Here is a 6,221-nt window from a genome sequence, read left to right as displayed (position 1 = left end):
CTATTAAAAGTTTTACAGCGTTTTTTCACTTGGTAACATGAAATATGTCATGGTATATATCCATATCCGTTTTGTACTATTTTACAATTATTTACATATTATTTATATTATGAAGATTTAACTATTGTTTTTTATGCATTTCTCGTTGAAATATATTGTAGACAGGTATTAAGCATTCACGTACAAACAGCATAGTTTTATGGAGCAATATCTTTTACATTTTGATAAACATCAATATCCCAATCCAATAGGTTATAAGCTAACTGGTGTCTCTTTGTTGGCTGGGTCTATCGTCAAATAAAGAGTTGGCAACTTTGACACGATAATTAATATTTGCATCCACAATCATATCTTTCCCTACTGATTTAGTCGAATGAGTCGCATCAATAGCTGGTCAAGCGATAGTTTGTTCGACGAAATGCAGCAACATATTACTATCCCGAATTAAGTTCCTCTACTAATTATCTAAGCATTTATCTTAAAAAAACTAATTGTGTTATGTATAGAAATTCATGACGTCATTTATATTGCAAAAATAACCGTAATGCTTCATATCTCTTGCATAGAGAAATATTCAAAAACTAAGCGGGAACTGATATTTAAGGTTCAAAAAAGGTCTTTGAGAAAAGGTCAATGGATGTAAATGATGTAAATTTTATCCAAAACTGTTGACAAAATTGCATCTAATATATAAATTCCCCGAAATATTACTCCTAAATTTCTGTTTACCTTTGGGATCAACCTGATTTAAGAAACTCATATACATAAGCAAACACAGTGGATCTGTTAAGAGACCTGCATATTGAAATATTTAAGTGCGATGATGGCATTCAAAAATATATCTGCCGTGAAATTTAAATTGACATACAATGCAGCAAAAATATGAAGAAATGTATGACTGCTAGATATCAGAAACTACGGAACATTTACAAAGATTGTTTTGGTCATGATCTCTTCATCTAGATGACGCCAAATGGAAAACAAAAGAAATTCTCCAATCAGTCATCAAATCTCACGGAAACGTATACCGATCAATGATTGTAGTTATCGCTATGTCATCTACTGATATTTAGTCTCCAAAAAAATAACAAAAACCATTGCTTTCAACTTGACCTATCTTTTCAATGTTTCAATCTTTATTTCAGTGTTCTTATACTCTATAAATAGCTACTCATGAAGACATAACAAAGCCATTTAAATAGTATCGAGCTAGAAGATTTGGAGATGTATACTAGAAGAAGGAAGATGGATATCAATATTACTGCTAAAGTACTAGACTGGCTACCATCCCCTAAGTTTTTACAAAGAATTTCTCAGCTGCATTTTACTACTAGCGTATCTCCCCCTAGTTTAGAACTTAGGCTTTAGAATCAGACATCCAAGTGATCAAAACATTTTGAGTTGCACTTTTTTCTTAATAATTCAATATTCTAGAGACGGTGGCCAGTCTACTAAAGTACCCATATCATTGGTTTTCTTTTTTGTCAGCTTTTACATGAGCTGACCCACTTACTCATGAAAATAACTCGAAGAACAGAAATTCGTGTTTTCCTAACTGTATACTCCCTAGAAAACGGTCTGTGCGTAAATTTATAAATGTGTTAGTAGATCGGGGCGCGTATTCTTAAAAACGTTCTCATGCTCAAAAAAGATTTAGGGCTCGAGAAAAAATTCTTATTCCAGTGATAAATTAAGGATACATTACATTTTGTCAATGATCTGGAAGAATTTGGGAGAGTCTAAGGACTGAATACCATTTTCGATATTTCAACCTGACTTTTTTTACCGTATAACATGATTTTAAGAGAGCTGCAAGAAAGTAGGTTTGAGCACAGAATTCATGCTTCATTCATTGACCGCTAAAATAGGCACTCACTAATGCCAGGATGTTTACAGTATATAATTTGCCGTCATTTATCTCACTCAATCATAATTACTTCAATTTTTTGCTCTTGTTATACCTACACAGCCAGCGGTAAATCTTTGTTAGGACTGAACCACGAGGAAACACGAGCCAATAGCTGACGAGTATCGATCGCCAGTTTCTTCCACTCTCGCCCAATATTTGAGCCATGGTACTGTACATATCTTTTTTTATAATTAGATCGTCACTCAAACACAATCCGTTTTATTGGAGCCATTGGCAACAGGGTTTAAATACAAGCACAGCAATCCGTATTATTTATATTGCTGTAAATGGGACCTCACCTGATGAATATCACTCTGTACTCGGGAGAAACCTAGCTTTACCCCATTGAGCAAGTTATCGCCAATACTATTGAGATCAATCGAAGAAGCTCTTGATTGTTAACCGTTCCTGATTATTGAGCTAAGCCTATGTTTATTGTGTATTATGTATGAATAATCCTGTTTAAAAGCTCTGTATGGACTCAGTGATGGAAAAATAAGCAAAGAATAGTTTTATCTTCAAGACGCTAAATCATTAGTTTGCTATGTTAACAGTGAGCATGTTACATTTCAGCGAACTGTGTTGTAAGAGTTAGTTCCCCTTTACAGTGAGGGGTACCAATCCACAATAATCCACGTCGCCCATCCACAGGATTTGCACTTCATACGTATAAATAGACACATATTTTTATCACCTCGCATTTCCCCCCTGTAACAATAATTGTATAATGTACACATACATTGGCAGTAAAATATATCTTACTGGGAATACATTTCATCATAAATAATATTTTATATATTGTTTATAAAGGAGTAAATGTTTCTTGTGTCCCGATTTTTCTATAACAAGTTCCACCACATAGACGATGTAACGACACATATTATTGTGTAATAAGACATGCACGTGCGTGTATTTTTGTTCAAACAAAACACGCACGTGCAACGCTCTCCCGAAAGCTTTCTTCGTTTTAACTTGTCTTGGACGTATTGGCACAACATAGCTATCGGCTGCTTTCGTTAATGATTTTTTCGGCATTTTCATTAACACGTTACATATTCCCTCTTGATACAACACATTTGTTGATTATTTCTTTATAATTTTATCTTCAAAAATCACTCCAAAATCCCTTATACAAGACGGAATAATATATTGCTTTGCCAACAAGCTGAAGAAATTGTGTTTTACTTCTTGATTTGCTCATTTAGTATTTCACCGAGATTTTTTTATCACTTTGCTGTTTCAAAACTTTCAAAAAATTTGATAATCGGTACGAATAAACAAAATCCTTTGATATGGACGCCAGTGTCAACATCTTCTTGAGCAAAGACTACAGAATTCTTGAGGACGCTGTTCAGGCTGATTAATATCCTAATGTATAAATTTGACCACAACATACTGTATCGTATTTATTATTTACTCGAGTTTTATACGTTGCCTTTTTGCCATTATTCTAGCATAAACTATTAGAGATGTTAAGTTATCTTCAACAATAAAAACATCATTTATATTATACCTAGTATCATGGTAGTACGGAAGAGCATTAGGGCCACGTAGAAAAAAAAATGGTTTTTCGTGNAACATGAATACAAACCACATGTTGATTATCACCTTCTGTCATTTCGAGGTTCTTGTTCTATACTAAGGAGTGCGACAGTTTGACGTTAAAGGCTTTTGACTTTGTGCTTCTCCATCACAATGCAGTGCCACACTGTATGTTAACTTTCCACACGTGGTCAGCTTTTGTTTGTTACAATGAAACACTACGAAAATATTTTAAGTGTAATAAAATAAACATACTTCCAGTCACGCGTACCTGTGGTGGACGGCAGAACAACGCTCCGACAAATTTCGTATATTTTGTCGTTTCTTGAAGATATTTCCATCTAATTTTTGATATGGATGCATAAGAAGGTACTCCGATCCCGTACCTGCCTTACCAGTGTCATCGGTATTAGGAAAAGTTACTTTTGGAGCGTTTTTGATATGACAATGGACTAGCACTACAGGTGGTGACCACCACTCACGGCGACATTCCGATCCCTATTTTGCTATATAGATCTGTGTAACTTGGACTGTTGTACACTCGTCACCTGTCAACATGGGTCTTCCTAAGAAGTCTGTGACTGTTAGTGTTTCTGACAGATTGGAGGAACTATCGATAAAGATGGAGAACTCTGTCACGAAGGAATACATGGACACGATCATTACGAAGATGAAAGAGGAACTACAAACAGAAATCCATAGGGAAAACGAGGACCTGGTGAACTCACTCAAATGGAGGATAAATACTATAGAGACAGAAAACGAAGATCTAAAGAAGAGGATCAGTGTACTGGAACAGAGAGAATCCGATTCAGAAGGTATCGTAAACGACCTTGAAGTCAAATTCAATGACCTTGAGCAGCACGGTCGGAAGAATTCGATCAGAATTGCCGGTCTCCATGACCCGTCAATTAAAGAATCAGTTGAGGACTGTGTGAAGAAAGTGCTTGACTTTGCTAACAATCAGCTGAAAGTGCCCTTACGACCGGAGGATATCGACATCGCCCATAGGCTGGGGAGGTTCGACAACACAAGGAGGAGACCTGTGATTGTTAAACTCACCCACCGTAGGAAGAAACACGAGATCGTCAGGGCCAGGAGGATTCTGAAAGGATCGGGTATTACAGTATCAGAGGACTTGACAAAGACAAACCAACAGAGACTTAGCGAAGCTGTCCGGCTGGACTGTGTCAAAAATTCTTATAGTGTTGACGGAAAACTTTTTGTGGTGCTAAAGAACGGGAAAAGAAGAAGACTTGTTCACGACACGAAGCTCACAAAACAGTATCTTGAGAATGACGCTAACTTTAACTATACAGGTCGATCGTGACTTTGGCTTTATGCCTTATCGACCGGTTAAAGATGTGATAGACGCGTCTTCTTAATTCTGTACATATGATTGAAATGATATTTTCGCGAGTGAATGTGTGCGCACTTGGTGTCTATATTTCTTTAGTTTAAGGAGTGCTATTCTTTTTCTGGATGTACTACTGTATTCAATGCATAGGTAAGTCAACCAATAAGTATACTTACGTATACATATACAATTGTATAATTTATTGAAAAAGTTTTTATCACCGGAGACTGATAAAACACACAGTTACATATTACTTATATTACAGTATATGCATCGAGACCTTGATATTGTTTATCACTGGTAAATATAATGGTCAATTCTTTCCTCTCTCTCTCTCCATATATATATATATATATATAATAGAAATATTAATAATTATAATTACATATAATATAAACATAATATTACCGAATCTTTGTATCTGTTCTAATTGATATTTTTTATGCAAATTTTTGCAGCATCTATAGGTAAAACGGCTGTTATAATACAGGTGAAATATGCTCAGTACTCTATTACTATATTGTATGAAGTACAATTTAATTAAATATCTAAATAAGGGCAACTTGTCCAGATTTATTGGCATTTTTTCTTTTCCGGAAAATAACACCTATTTTTTTACATAATATCCACACTATACCAACTTCCGGTAGTTGCTTCCGGTATTGTATTTTTTTGCGCCGGTTGTGTGTGCTGTGTTTGGTGGTCGCTACTAATTGACCACATTTTCACATGACATTTTACTATTATCTATCTCTTTTTCTGCTTATGACTTCCTTCTCTTTATCCTCCCTGTTGTGCCGAGAAGTTACATGTATCAGACAGGTAAGCAGTGCCTATATGCTGTATATATGGAAAGAATCAAAATACTAACAGCCAACTGTCAGGGCTTGGGGGATAGAAATAAGCGTAAAGATGTATTTGCAAATTTTAGAAGCATGTACTTTAACATTTATTGTATACAGGATACACATTTTACAGCGGATATAGAAACTATGATCAGATCAGAATGGGGATACACTTGTTACTTTAGCTCTTTTAACTCTAATTCAAGGGGGGTAGCAGTTTTATTCAATAATAATATTGAAGCTAAGGTTATAAAGGAGAAGAAAGACTTAGATGGAAACTTTCTAGCTCTAGACATTTTCACATATGAAAAAAGATTTACACTTGTTAATATATATGGACCCAACTTTGATACACCGAGCTTTTATGAAAAAATTGTAGATGTTGTAGTGGAATTCAGTAATGACTCGTTTATTATTTGCGGGGATTTTAATTTAGTTTTGAACCCAGAATTAGATTGTAACAATTATAGACAAGTTAACAACCCTAAGGCAAGAGAAAGAGTCTTAGAGATGATAAATGAACTTGGACTTATTGATATTTATAGAGAACAACACCCAGAAAGTAAAA

This window comes from Mizuhopecten yessoensis, unplaced genomic scaffold (assembly GCF_002113885.1).
Source record: "Mizuhopecten yessoensis strain PY_sf001 unplaced genomic scaffold, ASM211388v2 scaffold2317, whole genome shotgun sequence".
Lineage (NCBI taxonomy): Eukaryota > Metazoa > Mollusca > Bivalvia > Pectinida > Pectinidae > Mizuhopecten > Mizuhopecten yessoensis.
Note: the sequence above shows the minus strand (reverse complement) of the source record.